Genomic DNA, 17,086 nt, shown 5'->3' with positions numbered 1-17,086 from the left:
AGATAGCAGTAACAGTAGAACTCTGCTCCCAAGGTTTTAAGGCAGAGCCTTGCAATATGAGGACTGAGCATCAGCTTAGCTATCACTGTCAGCTTAGCTGACACTACACAGAGGTTAAGCTAAATTGCATGGATTGCAGGCTGTGCACTGCAAAGCCACACAGGTTTTGTTTATGACGGGCTAAGAGGGAGCACATGGAGCGTTACCACAGCTCAGCTGATGTATGGGAAGTTGCTAAGCTTGTAAGTCTTGAGCCCTTATTTTCTAATTTAGACCTGACACAGGAAATGGAAGACAATAATTAACGTGTAGAAGAGGAGATACGGCTTTACAATAGACAGAGATGGTGAGATAACCTTATTACATATTTCATTGGACCTTTTACCAAACAGATGATAGATCCATTAGAAAGAGTGCACAGAACAAAGGAAACACTGACATTTGTAGAGATTCTGCTCCAGAAAGCAGCCACAGCATCGGCGTGGTGGGTTTCTGTGACTTCTGTGTTTCGGTTTTGTGTGAAGGAACAACATTGTGTCTATCAGACCTGTGAAGTGTTGTGATGTGGGAGTTACACTGACTTTGATTGTGATGAGATTTCAGTCTTGAAGTATTTCTGTTTATTTCACCTTCCTTTTTTCTTTTCCCCTTCTTTTCTTTTCTTTTTTTCTCTCCATGAAGGCCAGGTAGCAGCAGTTTTTCGCCCATTGTTTTCTTTGTTTTGCTTTTCTCATTTGTTCAGAGGGTAGAGCTGTTTTCCTGCTATAGTGTTGCTGCTTTGGAGCTGCCTACACACTAGCTTATCTTAGCTCGGCTCAATCAGCTTGAACTTTTATATTTGATGCTCCTTATCAGCCACAGAAGGTCTTATTCTTGTTCATTTGAAAACTTTTTGAAACAACCAAAGCTTGATTGATACTCGAATGAAAGGATGTGTGCTGCCTTATGCTCTGATTTAGTTAAAACTTCTTAAAGCTGCACTTATGATCATAACATTGTTTGAGTTAGAAGGGGCTCTTAAAACCCATCTGGCCCAACTCCCTGCACTGAACAAGAACACCCACAGCCCCATCAGATGCTCAGGGCCCCGTCCAGCCTGATCTCAGGTATCTCCAAGGACAGGGCACCCACCACCTCCCTGGCAACCTGTGTCTCACCACCCTTAGTGTAGAAAACCTTTTCCCCTTGTCCTGTCACAACAGACCCTGCTAAAGAGTCTGTCCCCACTTTCTTATAGCCTCCCTTTAGATAGTGAAATGCAGTATCTGTGAAACACTTGATACGCACTTTCACTTAGTATGTCCTCAGGGTGTCAGAATGTCAGCTTGTACAACTGACTATCTTTGAATCATGTCCTCGTCCAGTAAAGGCTTTTGCTTTCAGTGAGGCTCAAAAACAACACTCTGTATTCCCATGAACTTGGAGAACGTAGGTGAACTGGTGGCACTGAGGTGGAAATAGAGAATACATCTACATGGACACGACAAAACCCCACCTGGTTCAGTGACATCTCCAGCCATGTCTCCTTACTTCATCTGTCCAGCAGATCACCCTGGGCATGTTCTACATCTCTCTTGATGACTTCAGGGCAGTGGGTGCTGCCTGAATGCCTTTGGGACCACTTTCTCATTTGAAAACATGCCCGTAACACCCAAACAACAGGCTGCAGTAAGGCCGTTTTGCTCCTTCTGAAATGACGTTTCTCATCATTTTAGCTCAAAGGAAATTGCAGCTTTCCGGTTTGATTCCGGAAAACACAAAATGTCAGGTTTTTCTATGGACCAGAGATTTCGGCGGTCGTTCAGCTCAGCCAGCAGGTGAGGAGAAGCTTAACAGTAGCACGTGGAGCAGGCGGTCACTGCAGTAATCCCCTGAGCAAAGCGCACGTGAAGCTGGAAAGCTCTGAAAGGGAAGTTGGAATGACCCTAACAGAAAACTTTTCCTGAAGGAAACCACATCTGTTCAAACTGGCATGCAGGGCTGTTCTCAGGAGGAGAAAGATGCAAAGTTCAAGGGAACTGCATGCGAAGATACACCATGACTTCACTGGGGTTATATAATGAGCCTCGGCGTGAGGAAGCTCTTTGTTCTATTTACAAACCCCTGTATTACTGACAAGGAAACTTCAGTGGCTGGCTTCCAAGGAAAACAATGAAGAAAGAAAGGTGGGTTATTCTTTGTCTTGTAGCTCCCATAAATCCCCTACAATTCTGCAGTCTGATTTCTTTTTTCTTTCTTTTCTTTTCTTTTTTTGCCCCCATGTGTTACCTCATAGCACGTTTTACAACTATAATTACAAAACAATCAAACGTGGGAGCAGTAACTAGAAGTGCATCAGAAAATGCTGAGCCCATTTGTTTGGAAACTCCACAGGTGTTGGTCCCAGCTTTGAAACACTAAGGTTATTGTCTGAAGAATGCTGTTTCAGCCACAGAGAGGTCAAATAGTGGAGAACATTCTTGAATATTAAGTGATATTTAAGTCGGACTTCTTCCTCAAAGACAATCTGCCACTAAGGAGGCTCGTAAACCAGCACCTCCAATTCAAAAGTGCAAAGCCTCAGAAAGCTCATAACAGGATTGGAACAGCAAGGGAGAGGATAAAGGTAGGTTGCTCTGAACGTAACGCCTCCTATTTAGCTTCATGGAAACTACAGCAGATACCAAGAACACCTTAACATTTTTAATGGAGGACATTTTCAGCTATGACATACTATTTTGCAACACGGCCACCACTACTAGCTGTGCATTTTTGCTAGTGATGAACAACAGCCTGTATGCCACGCTCACAACAAATCTGCACCTGTGGCTATCAGGAACGTGGCTTGTCTTTCCCATCTCTGTCACCACTGCTGGAACACACCACCCACTACCGCACTGTGTTCACATCCACTATTTGGTCTCCAAAAATTTTCAGTGAGCATCAAATGAATGTCAATGGGTGCCATTTTTTCTGCAGGGAGGAATTAATTTCTACACCTTTGCTCCATACGAGCTTCCAGATGCCATTTTTTCAGACTGCACCCCTGCTGCCATCTGCCACATGGCCACAGAATGTAACAGGATATTGGCAGGAAGGTTCATCCTCTGCTGCCATCCCACCAACATCCACCTCTGACAACATGAGCCAACACTGTAATATAGGAGGCATTACTTTTAGAGCAGCCCTTACAAAAGAGGTTGGGGAATAATGCAGAGAAAAGAATAAGGAATGACTAATCGCTATTTCCTGTAGCACAAGAACAGTGATTTTAATTTTTTTTAAAATCACAATTATTTTTCTCTACTGCAACAGGCTCTCATTGAAGTGAGTTCACTAAGGCAGGTTCTAGGACTCTGACTCTGCAACTCAGAGACTTCTCTTTACTCCTCAGCACATATTTAGTCTGAATGGTGTAGAGCTGTAATGATGTCAGGGAATTAACCCCTGGTACCTGTTACAAAATCAGTTCTATATATCTCATGGTGAACAATCTCCCTGCTGCCTGAAACTGAGCTGCTGTTCTTATGCTGCGTTTGTTATTCAGGATTATTTTATTCCATGAGATGCATGGAATGCTTCGTCTTTAGCTATTAAGAATTTCCCACCTAATTTCTCAGTTATTTTGGGGAAGACATTCGGCTGGTAAAAGCGTGTTACGAAGAACTGCAAGGTAGGGATAGTCCTTCTGAGTTCAAATTCCATTTCAGAGATCTGAAGTCTCTTATCTCAGCTCTCTATCTAAGAAAATATTTACCCATTATAATGATCTAACTGCAGGAAGGGGCCAGGGTGCTATTTTTCTCAATTGCCTGTCTCACTATGGGGTGAGGCTCAATGCAGGGTGTGCACCACTCCCAGATCCTCATGGCTGGTGCTCAACACCGGCAGCGTCAACTGTTGCAACTCTCAGGGTGACGGGGACAAAATCGTGGCACTCTCAGATGCTTCCTGACATTTGGATTCTGTGTTGGTACTGCTTGTGCAAAATGGTCATCTCACATAGGGCATTTCCAGAGTAGTGTCAATGCAGCTAAGGCAAGACCAAGTAGCTTTCAGTCCATACCTGAAGGTAAAGCATGAATGGAACCAGTCTGATTAAGCCTAAGCAGAGCAGAAAAGAGCCCAGATGAAGTCTGGCTGGTTTTGTTGTGTTCCCACAAGCAAAGAGGCAAGCTGATCCCTCTAATTGTAATAAGATATGGTGGGAATGGTTATATTCTTAGGTTGCTTGTTGCCTTCAACCCTCCTTCTCTGTTATACTAAGTAAAATGAATGCTTCAAGAGTATAGGTCATTGTCCCTGGTCAGCTGCCCAAAGGGAGGGGACAGAGGGTGGTAAACAGCTGACACATGGGTGTAGTCGGCTTTAGACTTAATAGTGGAGGAAAGTGGCATTTTTCAGCCTACGCTTGGGAAGAGTGAGATGCTGGACATGTGAGATGGGAGTCCAGAATTTCTGCAAATGCTGGAAGCAATTGGTTGAGATGTAGGCAGGATAATGGAAATACCAACTGAAAACTCATTTTTTTCCCCTTCCTGTGGTAGGTGTGGGCCTGAAAAATACAAATGATGTCAAAATGTCAGTTTTGTTGAAGTTTTGAAACCATCTGACCCTTTCTAAAAGGTCTCTGAGCAAATATTTGTAAGCTTTGCATTTGCAGGCTCAGTCTGGAGTCCCAGCTCTTGTTTGGGTCATTGCTGTGCTGCTGCAGTGGATGCACTGGGTCCATAGCATCCAACAGGTAACTGTAGCAAATGTGTCATATGAGAAGTGAAAGAATACAAGTAGGAGGCTCAAGGCATCAGCAACATCCCAAGATTTCTCCAGTGCAGCCAGCCCTTAATATCTGTGCACAAACTCAACGTTCTTATGTTTCCTATCAAGTTACCATACTGCAGCAGGGGGAAAGATGGAGCTCCCAGGGTACATTTACTCTCTAATTATCTGCTAGATTAGAGGCGAGCCATTTGGAAGAGATCTACGAGCAATCTGGTTTAGCTCTCTGCAGACATTCCTCTCCAGCCACAAGCAGCTCATGAGCAGCACAAGTGTAGCTCTAGTGCCAGGGATCTGTCACCTCACTGGCAGCGGGGCTGGGCTGGCTCTTTGGCAATCCTAATTCCTGGGGATGGCTGAGTCCAGGGCTGCTGGGGCATGCTGCATCACCTCTGTGTCCCACGGAGGAATTGGAGCAGCCCTTGGGTAGGCTTGCTGTTGGTGAAGGTTAAACATATGAGTTATAGCAGGTCCCAATTCAGGCTATATTTACATCTTATAAAGTATATGAAGATCTTAGAATAGTTGATGGAGGAAGCATGTCCATGGTTTATTATGCAATTGGATTCTTCCAGAGCCTGGGAAGTAAAGTTCTCTCCTTTTTATAGGTCCTGTACTGAGACACAAACCTTCAGAGTTGGTGGGTAGGAATGTGCTGGGTAAATGTTTTTCATTATAAAGTATTTGTTAGACATGATTCCTTTCATGTTGTGTATGTGGGAATGCATCCATTTCAGCAAGACGGTCTAGAAATGTTTTGTGTGGAATTTCTGGCCAAGATGGTCCTTTGTCGTGGCATGGTCACTGCGGGGGTGGCTGGGAGACTGCGGGTCGGGTCTTGGAGCTGAAGCTGGCAAGATGGGGAATTAAAGCAGAATAGTGCCCTGATTTTCAGATGGTGCTGGAGCTCAGATTTGTTTATCGCTGCGTGTTTTTTGTCCTTTACTACACGGAAGAAAAGTCTTCCAAAATTTTTGAGAACTGTTTTTGCCACAGTAGAGATGGGAAAGTTTCCAGACTCTCTAAGATACTGCAAATGGAGGAAGCTGTTTCCAGCTTAGCTTAATCTGCAACTTTCCCAAGGTTCCACATCTGCTCTTTTGCAGAGCAGGAGACTTAACCCCAGTTTCCTATGATGAAAATGATGGTATGTAGGCTGCCTTCTTGCTATGTTGAGAAGAAGCAGAGACCCAGGAGCCACATCCTTATCTTTTGGCCATCCACTTTCATTCTCTGTTTAGAAGCTAGTTTGTGAAACTGCTCATAGCATCTGAAGCAATTTTGTTCCATGAGGCTTTAAACCCCTTATGACTACTGTAGCAGACAGCTGAGGATTTTGAAGCACTCCATGGAAGAGGCCTTCTGAGTCTGCAGCACTACATCAGGACCTTTCCTGCTGCAGGGCAGTATTTATGACACAATATTTGGGCCTACCTATTGCTCCTGGAATATCCACCTCAAATCGTTTCTCTTTGGAGTTAGCCACACTGCATAGCTTTTCATTTCTTAAACTCTTCCCAGCAGTCTTACCTCAATTTGGCCCAAAGGTTGGGGAAATAGAGCTGCCAAGGAGCCAAGTAGAAAGTTCAAGTTTTGTTCACGTGAAAACCTGCAAGAGAAAGAGTGTGCTACCTCTGTGCACTGCATTACTCTGCAGTCTTGTCAGAAAACTCATCTCTGATTTGCTGATTGTTCTTCATCCAGAATTTCTCTTTGTATTTTAAACATGTTCTTTTTTTTTTTTAAATCTTTTATTTTCCACCAGTGGAAATCTGATTTTCTCTTCTCTTCCTTTTCTAATAATTCTGATCTCTATAATTGTCTTCATACTACACCCATCTTCCTTGATTGAAGGAGCTGTATTCACAGTTGGCACCTCTAGCTTGCAGCTACTATATTTATGTGGCAGTACATATTTTTATGTGCTGTAACTCTTCTTTACAAGAAGAGCCCGTAAGATTGATGAGTGAAGCAACATATTTTAAATATACATCTCGTAAATGTGTTAATGACAATATGGGCTATAGGTCCCTGTGGAAATAAGAGGAGGCATTCTTTTAATAAACAATGGAGCGCATCCAGCTTTTCTTCCTACTTAAGTTATTTCCAGCACATTCACTAAAATGCTACCAAATTCAATAATATTTGTCTCTTTCTTGGCTCCTTACATACATAGCTTTCTTCCTTGACAGCAAGTCCAAGATTTTTTGGAGCCAAAGCAGGAATGATGATGTGTTTTTGTTGTTGTTGTTCTTCTAACCAGCTGTCTCTGCTCATCTTGCTGTCACTAGGAGAAGACATCTGTTTAGTACATTCAATATTTTTGCTTTGATTCTCAACAGGGAGGTCAGAGCTGAAGCAAAACTGTCCCCCAAATTATTTGTTACCACAAATATTTCTTTTAAGGCTAGGGTACTTGTTTATTCAATGCAGATTCCTTAAAGAATTTGACCAATTCTCTTGTAAAACAAACCACTCATGAAATCTGGACATGAGACATTCACCATTAGCAATCTAGTGCTGGATACCAGATGGCATAAAATACAACATATAGTGTCTTCTGCTTTAATTATATCACATCACTCTGATGAGATACTATAAATATGCTTTTTTTTTTTTTTTTTTTCCTCTGCACCAAACAGAGGCCCAGAAAGTGAGGATCCTTAATGAAATTATCAACTTCTTTATTACTTTTGTTTGCTAATTGCATTAAATTTCACTAGAAAAATGGTCAAGCAGCTGGGACTAGCACTAGTCATGGCTTGCCTGTGGCCACAGGATGCTAGGCAGTCCTTTCTTCTAGGCACTAACAACCCTCCTTCCTCATTTACCAAACGTTCAGTCTAGCAAAACATTTCAATCCTTAAATCCAGCCCTGTTCAACAGAACGTTTAAACCTAAGCTAAAACCCCACTGGATTCAAATTGGATTTAAGCATGTCCTTAAAATTAACTGTACTGCATTGGCACGTTGTTCAACTGCCTTTTTCAGCAATGGGATTTAGCAGTTTTACAAAGCTTTGCCATTCTTTGCAATTTTAGCACAGAGCAGAGACAGTTACAGAGCAAAGCAGGGAGTGACACCTGAAACAAGTGCAGAGGGGAATCTATGACCCCAAAAGACAATACCAAAGGCCTGATCTAACCAGAGCTTGTCTTGCTCAAGAACAAAATGACCTGGAATTAATTAGGGTTAATTGGAATGTAAAACACGGAGTTTGGTGAACTACATGCAACTGAAAGACGTGTACAATGATGCTGAGGGGGTTGATGATGGGCATATATATTAATGGAGAATTATTGGGGGGTTGCTGGAAATTGTATTTCTTACCAGGAAGGATTCCTTCAGAGTTCTGGCCCAGACTTGATCCATGCTGTCCCAGTGCCTGCCCAGCACATGCTTTGCATTCCTATTTGGATGCAAACATACCTGCAAAGTGGAGAATGACAAAGCTTCCCACTATTATTCCTAGATTCATTCTACCAGGCAGCTAACACGTGTATATCTCTAGATCAGGAACATGTACCCTGGTTAGAAATTAATCCAGCCTTGCAGGTTGAGTCTTTTCTCCCTTCTCTGTCTAGCATCTATGCTGGTGTTTCCTCATTCCTTCCCCAGTGCCACAGGAATGCTATTGCTGTGAGCAAGCACTTGGCATGTGCTTCCAAGAACACTGCTTGGAGACCAAAGGGTCAGATGTGCCACTCAGTGTGTTCGTGGAAAGAATCATCCTCATGGTGAGGGGGTTGAACAATGCTTTGGCTTGGGCCAGAGGAATCTCCAGCTGAACTAATGCTATTCAGTTGTGATCTTTGTATGGGAATTAGGTGGCAACTGTCCCAAAAATGCACATACAGTGTGTTTTCTAGCATTTCTGGCTTTTACCCATGGCAGGATTAGTTCACCAGGTGGGTGCCTTTCTTGTTGTTCTGGAACTGCTGCTAGTGAGGGAATACATCAGATCCCCACGACTTCATCTGATTAAGAGCTGAATTGCAGCAAAAATGACTTAGGTTAGAGGTAAGGAAAGCTTTCCAAACTGAAGCACTGAAACGGATCTTCGAGATATCCTTAGGAGTAAAGCAGGTAATCATCTGTCAACTACAGTTTAGACTGTTGAAAGCTGCTCCATCTTTATGATATGAGGGGTGAATTACCATAGATTCAGATTGGATATTAGGAAAAATTTCCTCTGCAAAATGGTGGTTGGGCACTGGCACAGGCTGCATGGGGAGGTGGTGGGGTCACCGGCCCTGCAGGTGTTCAAGAACCATGGAGGTGTGGCACTGAGGGACGTGGGCAGTGGGCAATATTAGGGATGGGCTGATAGCTGGACTAGGTGACCTCAGAGATCTTTTCCAGCCTCGCTGATTCTATGATTCTGTGGCTTCCCAAGGGCTCTTCCAACCTTGTGTCTGCTTATTTGGTTGGTTTTTGTGACATTTGCATCCGACGTTTCACCAAGAAAGAGAGACTCAGACTCTAAACAACGAGGTTTCATCTGTTGAATTCTGGACATTTTGCACAGAATCCCTTTGCCTGAGGTCTGGTGGGAAGTTTTACTGCAGGCTGCTTGTGGTGTATCGCTTCTTGTAGAGGGAAAGAACGTGCATGCTTTAGTTTTTTAAGGGCTCCTCAAACACAGGAAGGTGAACCGCCTGGTTTAAAGTTGTACAACATAGGAAAAGAACAGAGACCAGGTTTCTAGCTGTGTTCCTTAACCACTAAAAACTTCATTTCCTGAATTAATATTGGTCCAAGCTGACTCTTGTATTACTGCCTCCTGAGTGGCCTATGCTATGTCAGGCATTTCAGTCTTGTGCTGTTTAATTCATTTTGCTGCTATGATGTAGGGTGCGACAGATATTACCAGAGGAATGATTGCACATTGCCAATATTTTTTATTCTTTCCAGGCAAAGAGCAGATTTTCACAGCCAGGCTCAGCACCTTGAAGTTTCAACTTTCATTTCCAAAATCTATGATATTGGTCATGATAGGAAATTGGAAAAAAATAGAAAATGCTTGACAAAGCAGTGACCATTTGGGGCAGCTTGTTGCAAAGGTAATGGTCTAAGAATCAAACTTCTCTGCTGTGCTGCAGAGGATTAGTCACAGTTCACCTACCTGCAAAATGGAGGCAGCAGGAATACTATCTCATGCTTTGGAAGCCCAAAGCTTACAGCATTTGAGATCATTCAAAGGAAGCTGTTATGGGCGTGCAAAGTATCTTCTCTTCTGTTAACGCGGCTGGAAAATTGCATAAGCTTGATGGATAAAGAAGCAATAACTGTTGGATATGGGACAAGGAAAATATTTGACCACTGGTTTACTCTGAAATCCTAAGTTGAGAATGTGTGTCTCTCATCTTGGGCCAAACGGTTTCATTTAGTTCTCAGATACCTCCTCTAAATACCGGTTGGCTATTGCAGATCTGCAGAACAAGACTTCATGGAGAATAAAAGTAATAATAATAATAATAAAAAAAAAACAGGCGAAAATTCCTCTGTACATTTGCTTCTACTCTACAAAGCAGGACTCCGGTGAGAGCCACAAGAACACACTGTGACTGACAACCGTTGGTGGCAGCAAGTCCCTTGTCACAACCACCCAATCCTTGCAGCACCACTGGGAGCCTTCCTCAGAGCCCAAGGAACGTGGCCTTCAGTCTGATGAACAAAGCACTCGGCTGAGAGACACACGAACTGCTGCATGGCCATGGAGGGAACTGCACCCATGTTGGCAGGACAGTGGGCAAAGCCTTTGGCACTCAGCACCCAGCCCAGTGCACCCGTGCTTTAAGCAGCAGCTGTGCCCGTCTTTCACAACAGGCCATGCTTGTGGTATTACTGCCACTCGAGGTACACCTACGGCACGGGGCTCTGCTGACTCATGTGCTATTCTGCTTTGGTTTTGGATCCCAGCAGGGTTTAGATATAGGGTAGGCATCTAGGACAAGGCCAGGGTATTTCTAGTCACAGCACTTAGAAGCCTTGTGTGGCTCTGATGACAGGCTGGTGCCAGTGCTTCTGATAGCATCTGCCGTCGGCAGTGCTCCCTGTCCCTTGCAGGAATTTGGCAGCGCTGGTACCCAGGGCCAGAGCAGGACACCGAATGGGCCCCAAACAGGGAGCGTTTGTACCACGGTTGGATTTGAGATGAGGCACGCTTCCCAAGCAGTGGCATCTGCTGGGGTCTCCAATCCACCAACATGTGGGTCTGGGGAGCACCTCCTTGTTTTGGAGAATTCAGCAGCCAGAGAGGGAAAGAGGGAGGTTGGATCTGAACTCCGAGCTTCAGCTCCTGATGCCTTGTAGGCGCGTAATGTCCTTTTTTGGGTTCTCATGCACTAACTTTCTCTTCTGGGGATGTTAAGCAGTGACTGCAGACATTAAAGCTGGTAATGGGGTAAGAGTGTAAACATCTTCTGAAAGCACACAGCAGAGCTCTGATTGTCAAAGTGAAATACATTTAGAGTGCTTAAAATCTCATCCAGCGCTCTCTTTCCAAATGAGTAAGGCTTGGCACCAGGCCCCTGAACGCAGCATAACCCTCCTGCCTTCCCCTGCTCCTCAGGACGAGCGCGATCCCAGGCTACAGAGCTGCAAACCCAACCTAAACCCATCATCAAAACAATCACACTCAAAATCTAAATTATTTTAATTCCAGTTTTTTTTTTTTTTTTTAATCAATAACCACAAAACAAACTGAAAGAAAGAGCAGAAAACACGGTTTCCCTCCCCCATCTCCTTAGGTTTTGTATCAAACCTACGAGCAGGCAACAGAACCTTTGTAACCCCGAGCATCGTCCACCTCTGTGCGCTTCTCCTGGCTGGGGAAGAACAGAGTAAAACATGTCAGGAAAAGGGCCACAAAACCGCAGCACAAAACTCCTCCAGGAGAAGCTGAACGCTGGGATCTGTGCCCGGGGCTGGGCGAGGGGGTGCGGACACCCCAGGGCCTACCCCTGAGTTTCGGGGCGGGGGAGCGATGCTCGCAGGGTCTGGGCCGGAGCGGCATCGCCGTTCCCCCACCCCCGAGGTGCCGCGAGCTGCCGCCCCAGCCCCGGCCCCAGCCCTTACATGGACAAATCTGCCTGCAGGGAAAGGCAGGAATTTGGGCCCTTGACGTCAGCCCCGGGCAGAGCGCAGCAGCCCGGCGGGGCGGGAGGCAGCGGCCGCCGCTTTCGCTTTTTGTTTCGGGGGTGTCCCCGGGAGCTCGGGGCTCGCAGCCCACCTCCTCCGCCGGAGGGGAGGTAAGGGACGCAAGGGAGGGGGGGGGGGAGCGCGGCATGAGATGGGGGGGGGTGCAAAAGGACCGGAAAGACCGGAGGGAGGGATGCGAAGGGCGGAGTGAAACAGAGCCGGGTTGGGGGGGGGGGAGACGGGACGGGACGGTGGGGATCGGAGAGCGCGGAGGGGGCTGGGGGACCGCGGGAGGGGCCGGCTGGAGCCGGGAAGCGGAGCGCGGAAGGGGCCGGCGGCGGGCGGAAGGGGCCGGCGGCGGGGCCGTGGGGGGCCGAAGGAGGAGCGCGGCCGAGCCGGGGCGGAGCGGGGCGGGCCAGAACTCCACCGCGACCCCGGCCCCGCCTGTTGGCCCACCCCTGCCGCCTCCTCCCGCCGCCGCCGCCGCCGCTCTCGCCTCCGCTGCCTCCTCCCCCCCCGAGGTATTGTTACGAATAATAACTTGACCCCTTCCTCTCTCCCCCCACCACCGATCCCCGCCCGCTGAGACAGCTGTGCAACAGCTGGAGCCCCCCCGGCCGGGGCGAGTCGCTCCGCCGGACGCCGGAGGGAGGGGGGGGTCCCACGATTAGCTCCTCCCCACGCCTGGGGCACCGCGGTCCCCCTGGCCCGGGGCGAGCGCGGCAGCGGCTCCGGGTGGGGCGGTAGCGGGAGCTCCCCCCGACCCCCTCCCCCCACCGGTGCCCCCTTCCTGGGCTCGGCTCGGCCGCCTTCCCCCTCCGCCGCCCGCAGGTGCACCTGGTCGGGTTGCGGCCATGCCCCCCCGCCCTTCGCCCGGGTGGCGGTAGTCAGTAACAAGTTAAGCAAAGCCGTGGCAGCTTTTTATACACCAGGGGAGGCCCACCCTTCCCCAACAGGTAAGTTCTGTAGAAATTTCCCACACCCTTACGTCACCCAAGGGCTTTTTTTTTTTTTTTTTTTTCCCCTTTATTCTTTTTTCCTTCTCCCCTCCTCCCCTGTTTCCCTCCCTTTTCAAACAGACAACTTGTATTCCTGCCATTGTGCAGGAGAGCTGAGCAGTCTCCACGCCCTGAGGCTGCGCTTGGGAGAAGGCAGTGCTCCCGAGTAGGAGGTGTTGATGGAGAAAACTGCTGTAATTGCTCTGTACTTCGAGGAGCAGCGTGGCCCCATGGGTGCACAGCGTTGGTTTCTGCTGCTTTCTTTTCATATGGGCTTTTCGGTTTCTACATTCATGTGAAATTGGCCCTGCAGTTTGGTTTGGGCTTCAGGTTCCTGTTTGGTGGCTGTCTCTGACCAAGGTGATTTGGTTACACAAAGTTTTAAGAGTTTATGGGGTCCATCATGCTGGCCGCTGCATCTTCCTACATATCCATAGTTCTGTGCAGAAAATAGTTGTGACCCATGTGGAATGCGTAGTTTCACAGAAGCCTTCAATTTTGGTGAAACAATCCAGAATTGAGAGGTTCTTTGCTTCCTGGATCTATTTCATGCAGAGTTCATGCTTACACCTTCCAGGAATGAGTTTTTGGACAAAATCTGAGAAATCAGGGAGTTCCTGGACACCTGTGGTCTGGGTCATGTAGCAGGTGTTGGCAGTCATGCAATTAATTACCAGTTTGGGTCTAAGGAAGGCAGGGAAATGCCTGGAGCCACAGATGGGGCCTAACATTTCATCTGCCCGTTTCCACCAGCTGCTCCCTGTCCTGCCTGCAGCAGTGTGATCTGGGGACAGGATGGGCTTTCTGCTTCTCCGTGCAGCAGGTCTGCCCCAGACAAGGCTCAGTAGTGCTCCACAAGATGGGATTTCCCTCAGGAGGTATATATCCATCCAATGGCAAAGATGCGCCATGTAAAACTTTTCTCTGCCCATTGTCCTACTCTCTCTCCTTGCCCACCCACAACAATTCATCCTGAGTTTATTAGCTCTGTTATTCCTCTCTTTTGGTTGCTTAGAGTTTTGTTAAGAGGGGCTCCCCTTGAGTGGAGCTCAGGAGCAGCTGGAGGCCACTGTGGGCCTTTTGGCTCTCTCTGGTTGTGGGTAGAGTGGTGTGATGGGTCAGCTGGGCCTTGAGCTGATCTCTGTGCATAGAGGGCACCCGAGTGGTTTTTAAGGCTTCCTCCCCAGAAACCAGGCCTGCCACAGGGCCCTATGTAAGCTGCAGCAACCTTGTAGGCAGCAGGATGAACTCCTGGGTGGGGAAGGAGGACGTGGCCAGAGAAATGAAGCTGAAGTGGAATCTCACAGGTATCTCATCTTCTGTAGGTGCAGGCCCAGCCTGCAGTAAATTCATGTTGTCATGATCTCGTGTGAAACCAAGGCAAACCAGCAAGAATGGACCTGTACACTGGAGGGCTAAGGCTGGTTTTCAGGTCCAGTATCCCAACAATCACGGCGGGGATACAGAAAAGTTCAGGTGCAGTTCTGCCGCCTCCTGCCTTGGAACTTTCCAGAGCAAATTGGACATCAAAGGTGCCTGCTGTGTTTCTGAGAGATGATGGGCTGCTCTCTTGTGCTGCACCAGTTCCTGATTCTGGTAATTCACATTTCCAAAGGATGTAAGTGCAGATTCAGTTGGATGCTGCTTGCCAAAGCGCGTGTTCCCTGAGGATGTGAAGCTCTGGAGCTGGAGCAGTGAGTTTTGCAGTGCGCCGAGACAAAGTGTCAGCTACACTCTCAGTAGAGCTGAAGTGCTTTTAAATATATAATGATCATCAGTATATATTTTTAATTAAAAGTTTATAGTACAAATTATGGTATGGAGGGCTGTGGTCAAAGTGGAGGCAGCAGTCACTTCATTTTACTGCCTGTTGCTTTGTTTGTTAATGTCGTTGCTTGGGTTTGACTGTCTAATATTTGCTAACAAATCCAGAGCAATTCCCTTCTGCTTTGTGAAGTCTGGTGGAGAATTTTGTGAGAAGGATTGCGAAAATGCTAGAGAGCTGTAAAACCTCAGGGTTCAGTATCATAGAATAATGGAGTCATTAAGGTTGGAAAAGACCTCTAAGGTCATCTAGTCCAAATGTCCACCTACCATCCACATTGCCCACTGACCATGTCCCTCAGTGCCACATCCCTATGGTTCTGGAACACCTCCAGGGATGTTGACTCCATCACATCCCTGGGCAGCCTGTGCCACTGGACCACCACTCTTTCTGAGAAGAATATCCAACCTGAACCTCCCTTGGACCAAATGGCCAATGTGGCCATTTCCTCTTGCCCTACCTAAAGCTTGGTCAGCAGTTTGGCATTGCTCCCACAGAAAGGACGTGCATTAGAAAGGTGTCACACAAGTGATAAATGCTGAGGTAAAGGAGTCTGTTCCCTTGTGCCACTGCTTGGGAAATGTTGGGTGAAAGTGAGTGATTCAAAGTGAAAAGAAGTAAATGCTTTTCTGTGTAATGTGTAACTAAATGGTTGAATTTATCATGCAGAATATGGCTGAAGGCAAGAATTTAGCCAAGTCTGGAAAGAAGATAGGACGGTTGTATGACTATCAGGTGCTTTGCCAGGTAATAGTGTTGCCTTCTGTATGATGAACATCGAATTGGAAAGAAAAAAAAACATTTTACGCAAGTTTCCATGAAACATCTCGTGCTGGCTTTAGCTGGAGAAAAGCAGTAGCTTTTTTAGTAGCAGTAAAACAAATGGTTTGCAATAAGACAGTTTCCATGCATCGGTGGGAACACGTACCCTCAGGGTGCCCACTACAGCCTCTCCATTCCTTGCTCATCATGGTTGTGCAGACAGTGAGAGCTCAGTAGCGTTTCGTTCCTTGTCCAGCATCTGAATGGTGGAGCCATGCTGCCCTGCCTTTCTCCTGATAAGCCTGCCTGGCTACTGGGCTTTGAGCTGGGTTCCAGCCATGGGCTGGTCCTTCACCCCGCTGTCTGTGGCTGCCTGAAGTTCTGGGGAGCTCTTCAGGTGTCGTGAGTCCAAACGCTCATCCCTAAGGGTGCACTGAGAGGTCTTGGAGGTGTTGGAGGTGGTGGTGATGACAAAGAAATGTGCATTTCCTTTAGGTACGCCTGTGTCTCTAAGGCATTTTACTTTTCAAACATAGATAAAGCTTGAGCGAAGAAATATGAATACAAATTTGTGTCTATATGATCTACCAGAAGTCTGGGATTCAGCACTTGTGCTTGTTTTATGCATGTGTGAACAAGACAACGAGACTCTCACCTTTTATTCAGATAATGATTTACCCCACTAAATCATCATCTCCCTCTGCTCTCACAGCAGGGCAATTCTGCTAAAAGCTAGAGAGCTTACTGGAACTGCAGCCACATTTGAAAAGCAGGCAAGAGTGGGGGAGATGGAAACCGTACTTTATCTGAGGATGTGGGTTACCAAAGGCACTGATTGGGAAGGCACAAAAACTTTAAAGAGTGTGGGTTACCTATAGGAAAATGCAGGACTTGAAATAACTTACAAACAACAGTTCCAGGGGAGATTTTGGATGGCAGATGGTGCACATGTAAAAGTTGATTGCAACAGGAGTCTCTGAAGGACGGTGTCAGTGAAGTAAGAAGAGCTCAGTGTTTTACTCCTCTTGATGTCAGGAGTGTTTTGTTTTGTAAAACAAAAACAAACACAGAAAAGAAAACAACAAATCAAACCGAAAACCACAGACCAAAAAAAGCCCGCAGAGTTAACAAGCTTTTGACAGCTTGTGCTTGCCCAAGGAGTGGAGGTTAGCTGTGTACTGGGCTCTGCTCTTTCTGCTCCTACTTCTGGGCATGGCAAGCAGGTAGAGTTCAGAATGTTTCTAACCAAGCATGAAAAAAAAAAACAACACTACCCACACTTAATCATTGTGATTAAGGTTACTGGTAGAGACACCTCAGTGCAGAGACTGCTTTAATCTCAGAAGAGTTGGTTTCAATCATGTTCTGAGCAAGCGCAAGAGCTGGCATGGAAATGATCATTTTAAGTAGCTGTCAGCAAGTCTCTGTCCTTTCAGGTTGTTGGTATCTGTTGTTGGAATCTGTGGGTGACAGTGACACACGTGTGAGTCACTCAGAAGCACTCCCAAACTATCTCAATATGCTCGAGAAAGGAAAACAAACATTGGTAGAGTTGTGGGCTGCTGATAACCTTTTCTTGTAAAAAAAATACAGGTTTTGA

General features: G+C 46.6%; 1 protein-coding gene and 1 long non-coding RNA gene across 3 annotated transcripts in view; one reads left to right on the top strand and one right to left on the bottom strand.

Annotated features, from left to right (window-relative positions):
• Window positions 1-6,417: 6,417 nt before the first annotated feature.
• LOC128082639 (uncharacterized) lies at window positions 6,418-12,779 on the bottom strand. The gene is made up of 3 exons (XR_008207758.1): window positions 12,739-12,779; window positions 8,089-8,187; window positions 6,418-7,045 (listed from the first exon to the last, which is right to left on the bottom strand). It is a non-coding gene; the product is annotated as an uncharacterized LOC128082639 (long non-coding RNA).
• LPP (LIM domain containing preferred translocation partner in lipoma) overlaps window positions 11,898-17,086 on the top strand; it is a 310,262-nt gene continuing 305,073 nt past the window's right edge. The window contains exon 1 of one of the 2 annotated variants that reach the window (XM_052686960.1): window positions 11,898-12,011. The gene's annotated coding sequence lies outside the window, so the exon portion shown is untranslated. Of the gene's footprint in view, window positions 12,012-12,324; window positions 12,858-17,086 lie in introns of those variants that run through there. The other variant, XM_052686961.1, reaches the window with a different exon arrangement.

This window comes from Tympanuchus pallidicinctus, unplaced genomic scaffold, assembly GCF_026119805.1.
Source record: "Tympanuchus pallidicinctus isolate F22 unplaced genomic scaffold, pur_lepc_1.0 scaffold22, whole genome shotgun sequence".
In the NCBI taxonomy this organism is placed as follows: domain Eukaryota; kingdom Metazoa; phylum Chordata; class Aves; order Galliformes; family Phasianidae; genus Tympanuchus; species Tympanuchus pallidicinctus.
Note: the sequence above shows the minus strand (reverse complement) of the source record. Positions and strands in the feature narration are given on the sequence as shown.